This window comes from Grus americana, chromosome 2 (genome assembly GCF_028858705.1).
Source record: "Grus americana isolate bGruAme1 chromosome 2, bGruAme1.mat, whole genome shotgun sequence".
Classification (NCBI taxonomy): domain Eukaryota; kingdom Metazoa; phylum Chordata; class Aves; order Gruiformes; family Gruidae; genus Grus; species Grus americana.
In genome coordinates, this window is record NC_072853.1 from 22,850,414 (window position 1) to 22,858,259 (window position 7,846).

The window sequence follows — 7,846 nt, forward strand, 5'->3', positions numbered from 1 at the left end:
GCCTGCCTGAAATCTCTGCTGGCAAAACCCACCCTGAGTGCAAAAGAGATGAGACTGGGTGGCCCTGCATCCAGATGGTTAGTCTGGCTTAAAGTTACCTTGTTGAAATCTCAGCATGGGCAAGGTTTGAGCCCACGGAAGCAAAGATCTTTGCTAAGAACCTCATTAAGATGACTGCAGGCATGTGCTAGCAAAGCAGCCTGGTCAGACCTTGCCTGACACAGCAGCCAGGGCTTCAGCGCTAGTGTGGAGTCTTCAGGGATGGCTCTGGGAATGGCTTGCAGTCCCCTGAAGCTGCACGGATTTAAAACAGGCTGTGAGGCATTGCCTGATGCTTCATTTCTGTAAATAAATGTGCCCTGTGATTTTGCACAGCAGTTTTTGGGAAATGCTCAGGCTGGCAGGTGGTGATGACTCTCTTACAGGTGCCTGCACTGCAAAACTTCCCCAGTGCACTGTGAGGTTTCCTAGCAACTTCCTTCCATGGTCTTTGTGCTCAGATTTGTTTTGAGATGTGGGCCATCATAAAACAGTATTTCTGCCTCTTTAAACTAGTTTAGTTCTTTTAAGCTGGCAAGGCAAGCGCAGTGCAGCAGCAGTGTCTGATTTATATCCTTTTCAGCTATTCCCTCCAAAACTAACAAAAACTTGAACCAATGTAGGTGAGTTTCCTGCTTTTTTTTTTTTTTTTCACTAATCATATCACCAGTCCATTGCTCAAATTGCTGAGCAATAGGAAAGCTCCAAATCCATCTTAAAAAAAAATACGTGGGACCAATATTTTCTCTGATCTCTGCATCTATCACATTCTTGCCGAGCTTCTCTGGCATATCGGAAACTAGCAGATGTTGATCATGTGCTTTGAAAAACTCTTTCCAAATACATGAGAGACATCACATTTTTGAGCTAAAAACGCTCTTAAAAACAAGCAAAACCAAAGTAGCTAAGCCGTGCTAACCTTTGTGTGCATGCATGTGTATCCAGTTTAAAATTGGCCACAGGTTTTATTTAAGTCTGTAAATTCACTGATAGCATCCGGGTTTGAATATGTTGAAGTGTTTATTCAGAATTTTGTACTGGCTCAGACAGTCAGCTTGAAATGACACCCTTAACTTGAAAGGAAGCGAGGGAGCAACTTGGTGAGTGGAGCAAACTTGAAAGAGTTTGGGTGTAAGGGGATGCAGGAGAGTAACCCAGCTTATCCCTATGTCCTAGAGCAGCACCGAGACATTATTTGTTACTGAAGTCATTCACTACACAAATACATATTTCTTCAAAGACAGCAGAGGGGGAAAAAATCACTCGCCCCCTAATTTAGCAACTGGAAAACGAATACCAAGTGCCTCGGTGTTTTCCTTGGCACCTGCGCTGCTCTGTGAGCTCTCTGACAGAGCCACGAGCAACTGAAGTGCAAGAGGAAATGTGGAATGAAGCCCCTGCCGTGCTGCAGCCAGACCCGTTCCTGCCCTCAGCAGGACCCAGCCCTGCCTGGTGCTGAACAAACCCCATATTCACAGGGCTTGGCACCTCACCTGGACAGGGCTGAGGCACAAAGCCTGCCCTTCCAAAACCACCCTACGTGAACTCTCTGCCTTTCTCCCCAGGCGTGGCTGCCACCATGACTTTTTAACCCAGCATCAGGCATCTCCACCAGAGATAAGCTGCACTTACACCCTCGTGCGTGTCGGGGATTTGCCAGCTCCTGCTGTTTGCCGTACTTCACTGCTATAAAGCATTGCATTTCTTGCTCAGCACTAGCGTTTGCACCAATGTGGCTATGTCAGCTGTTGGCATCAGTTGCAGAGATCAGGGCAAACTTCCAGAGCAGATCAGGCCTTGGCTTTCTATCAAAACCCATCTGTTCCAGGCTGAGAGTTATTCCCATCACCTTTATAGCTGGGTGGGATAATGAGCTACTGAACCCACAAATTAGCACAACATGTAGCTCTTTTAATAGCCCTCCTCTCCAGAAAGTCAAGGCGGCTACCGCATCTTGTGTACACCAGCCAGCCCAGTGAGCCACGACTTGGAGCTGACAGTGTCAATTGTTTTTAAAGTGTTACTGCACTGCTGACATTTGAAAAGCAATTTAATATTTCTCCTGTGACAGTCACTTCAAATACTCTGGAAACAACTTGTATGAAACAGCGGCCGACAGCCACGATGCTCGTCCTTTCCGAGACACCTGGGTTGGATTTGGGTACAGATTGTGCCGGGCAGGACTGCGAGGTGAATGTCACAGCAAATACACCTCCTCCATCAACCTAAACCCAGCTGTTAATCAGGCGTGTGCAGGAGGGTTAGCCTCATACGTCAGGCCCTGCCACAGGAGCGTTGTGATTAAAGAGTGCAAGGGCTGAAATGAATTCACGCAATGCTGTTGTGGCGGCGCTCCCTCCGCAGTGAGCCGCAGCACCAAGGGTTAACACTCTGCCGCCTGCCTCCACAAATCTGCATAATGCCTTGCGTTTGGCAGCTCATTTGCATAATTTTAAATGATTCTTTTGTCTCGAAAATAAAATCTAAAACATAGCTTCAAAAATAAGTGGTAGATATTAACGTTGCATATACTAAGACGGCTCGGTTAAGTCTATTTGTCTGAACTCATCAGTTGAGGTTGTAAAAATAATTTTAACAGAACGATGTTGTTTCTTTATCACAGAGCCTTGGTGTTCTTTCCCGGGGCCATTTTGACTACCCTAAATAAGGTCTAAGGTGCTCGCCCACCTCACGGAGAGAGGCTGAAGCTGGCCTACACGCTCAGACCATCCAGAGAGCTCAGCAGCTCCAGCCTTTGCCAGGGGGGTCCAGCCCACCCCTCTCATTAAACTGGAGAAACAATGCCAGCAGCTGGAGACTGAATCCCTGTCATCACCACGTCCTTATCGGGGACGGGCTTACCTCCAGGCTGCAGATGTGGACCCAGGTGGGCACACCGGTGTGAGCTCAGTGTCCCACCTCCCACTGCCAGGAGGGATTCAGCTCACGCGAGGATACCTACATCTCCTCAGCTGAATCACACTCCCAGCTCCACTGACTGCCGTAACTAAGACTCCACTGACTACCGTGGGCGATTAGACACCTAAATTCAGGGATATTGTCTGGATTTGATTCCCACTCCAAGTTCAGTTGACAGCCTGTGAGTCGGTCTTTGCCAGCTGAGCCCTGTACCTCTCAGCTCTTCTCTCTCTCATCTTGGGAGACAGATACAAAGCATGGTGCCTTTTGCTTGCAGTGATGCATTTCAGTGTAGGAGAAGGGGCTGTTAGCTTGAACTGGCACTTCAGCACTTTTAAATCATAGTTTATCAGAGCAGCAGAATAAATCCAGGAAATCTGAATCCAAATGGATAAGACACAAGTTTAACATTAACCCCACCTGTCATCGTTATGATTGAAGCCTATCTGAACTCCCACCCCAGTGTCTTACATACTGTAAACTTCTGTAAATTCCTCAGGCAAAGACCTGCAATTTCTGCATTAAAAATTTACAGCATTTCTAAATGGGACATCCCCAAACAAAGCACTTGCGCTCATGACTTTGCAGTCCCAAAAGCTAGGAGACACCAGAAGACACTTCTCACTCGACACCGTCTCCCCCCGGCAGTGTGCCCGGCAGGCACCCTGCCCAGAGGAGCAGCAGAGGGGCAGGAGGGCTTGCCGCCACCTCCCCTGCCAGCTGGAAGGCACCGTGTCAGGGAACGCTTTAGGCAAATCCAGCTGGGTCTAGGAAGCTTGTACAATCTGTACTGGGAAAAGGACAAGAGTAGGTACATAATCCTGAGTGAATAGATCTGTCAAATGCTAACAAGTTTCTACCTGGCATATTTAGTTCAGTTTTTCTTTTGCTCATAACCCAAATTCAAGTGAACTCTGAAGTTTCCTGCAAGTGGTAATATACTGAATGCCCTCCTTCAGACTCTAGTGGCATTACAGTTTTTAATAAAATGTTTCAAAGACGATTTTGGGGTAATTTTTTTCTATCTTCATCTTTTGCAATACCTGAACCTTTTACTCGACACTTCTGTTAAAAATTAGACAGAGGCAGATATGCAGTATTAAACCTTTCAGCCCAATAATTAAAGCCTGATAAATTTACAAACACCCCAGTTCATCTCAGTTTATAGCAGTAAGCAACATTCATTGCAAGTGAAACTACCTGTACGTTCAATTAGTAGCAAGTAATTCCGTATGTGCAAATCTGCCTGCAGTTTCATGTTTACTACCTACCTATCTCTATAAATACACGCACCAACACATACGCAGGCATACATAACAGGCAAGTGTTGTAACTGCTGTTACTCACAATAAAACGTTCATCCACCAGTTAACTGTGTCCCTTTCCTCTTACACTGCAATGGAAAAAAAAAACAAACAACAAGCCTTCCAGACTACTTATTCGTATTTTCTTTTCTCCATTAGTGTCACTGAAGCTAAACGTTAACTACCAAAGCAGTTCCCAACACAGGTCTCCATGTATGGCATCTCTTATTGTCCATGGCCCCCACTGCACTCTATGTTGGTTTTTTTTTAGCACTGAAGCTCCATCATCACCATAAAAACTCTAAAACTTTATTTCATGGGACTTCCATCCATTACAGTTGCCTCTCTTCACATTAAGTCAATATCTTTTTTTTTTTTTTTTTTGACATTTAATCACTTCCGTGACTGGTTGTGATGACCCAATGCAATTATGTTCTCAGTTTGGGAATATACTACAGGGACCTAGAGGAACATTTAAAAACCAGCCATCCTGTTCTATGTAAATGTCCTTAGTGATGTAAGGGGGGGGGGGGGGAAAGAAGAAACAAGCTTACAAGATTTTTAGCAGAATGATGAGATCTTTGCTGAAAGCAAAGCCCATCATTTAAAGGGAATGGGGTGCTCCAAGAGACAAGAACATTTTCACTCCCGGAGAACTGTGTTTGAAACCATGCCTGCATGCCCGTGACAGGAGCCTCTGGCTGCTTGAAACGTGGAAGAGCTATTTCAGAAGGGCCGGTGAATTTGCAGCCTCTGTGTACACTCATTCTGTACAGGCCAAATTTCTCCTGAACAGCCACTGTTTATTGCTTCTCAAATGACACAGCCTCTGGTTTGCTTAAAATGCCAGCTGTAAACACAGGCTGCTTCGGAGCTGTTTCATGAGCAGCTCACTTTTCTCTGTGTGTGCCTGTGTTATCATTCAAATCAGGAGTTTGGACTTGAAACTCGTCTCGCTCTCATCACCCTCCGGTTCACGTTGCGGAGCAGCCTGAGAAAACACAATCTGGCCTCATTTGGGGTGAAACCAAATGGAAACCTGCACTCCTGAAGTGCAGCACAATCCCTGATGAAGCTGTGGATGTTCAGTCCACGAGGCACACCTAGAGCTGGCCAACACAAATCCCCTCAAAATGCAGCATTGTGGATGCTTGGGCACTCAGCACTTGCTGCTTTACGCCACAGTTGACGCCTCTTGAATTTGTTAAATTTTAATAATTTTTCAAGTGGAATTAAAACCAAATGCAAGAACTACCTACTATTTCTTTCTAGATTATAAATAGCCGTCCATGACAGGTGGCTATTTGATGGCAGAGGAACAGCAGCTAAAAAGTAGGCTACTACACAGAAAGGTAAATCCTGGCCTCATTGGAGTCCATGGAATAATTCACTGGCTTTTGCCCTGGAAGGTCTCCACTTCTTTCCCTGCCAGAAACAAATTTACTCTGCAATAATTCCAGAAGGGAGTACATGAATCAAGGCCATACAGAACTATTGCTGTAAGGCAGTTCACCCTCACAATTTATAAAGGTGATTTTTTTTCAAAACTGCCACTTTTGAAGGTAAATATGGTTAAGGCAAGAGTAACTAACACAATCAAATGGAACTAACAGGGAAATAAAACCCCTTTTTTGTCCCAGTTAATCATCCAGACTCCCTTGGCAGCCTGCAGACAGATGAGGAGGAGAAGGCAATTCTGCAGGGAACCCAGACAACCTGCTAGGGCCACATGCCTGTCTTTTAGGTTGCTAAAGTTCAAACAAATTCCATCTTCCCTTACCAGGAGCTTACAGGAAGCCGCTCTGATGTAAATGAGCATAACTCTGCCTTTCAGCTACCTGCCCAGGTGGCACAGCCGACACAAAGCCTCAGAGATACACCCACTGCGTACACTGTGCACGCCAGCTCTGCCCACACCGCCTTCCAGGGATGGTGGCACAAGGTGGCTGTCCATAGCCTCTGTTCCCAGCACGTTCAGCACCTGCACAGTGCCCGGGATGCCTGGTGAGCTCCTCTTGTCACGCTCAGCTGCATTTGTCAGCAGACAGGTCTGGTCTACACGTACAAAAGCCATCACATAAACTTTGTGGTTGGGTCTGGACAAGTAGAGATGTCCGGGATGTCTAGTCAGAAAGAAGAGATGTTCAGAAGTGTCTCTGTGGGAGCTGGAAGAAAAGGATGCAACTAAAGGGCTACAAAAAGGGTGAGGAGCAATGTCAAGTGAAGGATCTACCAAAACAAAATCTCAGTCTGCCAGATACTGGTGGATCTACAAACTCCACCGAGTACTTGGCAGAGACCTCACCTTGATCCAAGACATACCGTGCCAACTGTCATAAACAGAAGAAAGTAACCCTGGTTGTACACTAAAGAAAGGAGAAACAGATGCAGAATCCTAATTTCTAGCCCAGGACTCCTTCACTGCAGAGCCTGGGAGAAGAAATGCCGAGCCGCTCAGACAAGAAAGGGGAAGGGAGATCAAGTACCTGCAGTATTGCCTGATTTTAAACAGCTACCTTTCAGTCCCTGTGCGGTAGCAAGTGTTATATCAGCAGGCTGAGTGTCAAAGCGTCTAGCTCACCATATTAACTTCTGAACATCTGAGTCTCTTTCGGCCAAATTTTGACACAAGGTTCTGGTCTCAGAGGTCTCTGTCAGCTTAATTGACCCAAGCATCAGAGAGCGGGGAGGAGAAATGATTAGTACTGCAGCTAAGGGAAAGACCGCAAGAGAGCTCAACTTGTTTTAGTCACTAGAGAATCCACAGGGCAGAGAGAACTGCTATGTGCACTATTAGACACCGAAGAACCCACTGTAAGAAAAAAATCCATGGGAAACAAGTTTTCATCAGCTCTGAACCTTACCAAGCTATCTGCTCTTTTGTGGCCTTAAACAATACTTCTTAAAGACCAGCATGGTTTTGTGCACAAATGTTTTTTCTATTACAGTGACCTCTTCAACTGGACAGCCAGGTACAAGTTAGAAAATAAGAGATTATAAACACTTAATACCTGGCATCAAGATCGTTTCAGCTGTCATAAATAAGCAACATAAAAAAAAAATAAAAATCAGGCTATAAGAACCTGGGACACGAGCATGACAAAACATAGCCCAGGACAGCAGAAAGCAAATGGCTGGCAGCGCAGTCCTCCTCAGCTGGAATTGTTTGATTTCTTGTGTTAACTTGCAAACTATGCAGGTACTTGTGTTGTAAAACACATGGATGCGGTTTGAAAGCCTGATGTTCCCAGCTCCAAACAAACTACTCTTATGCTATACCTAGACAGAGGGACAGCAAGAGGCAGTGAGGGACCCACTTTGCTTCAGTTTGTGGCACAAGGTGCTGGAAACATTTTTTTCCTTGCAATGTACTTTGTTGCTCACTATAGGAACTTCTGCTCAGCCTTGGGAACAATCTAGAAGCTGCAGTTTTCTGCATAGCATTCTTGTTGACATTTTCAGGAATGTTGGCCTCATTTCTTCCACAGCAAAATACAATCTTATGCCGCCAGCCTGATGTCATCTCTGTTGACATCTGGAGTTAACAGCCTGGAAAGCGCGTACTGGCGCTCTCCTTAGCTGCC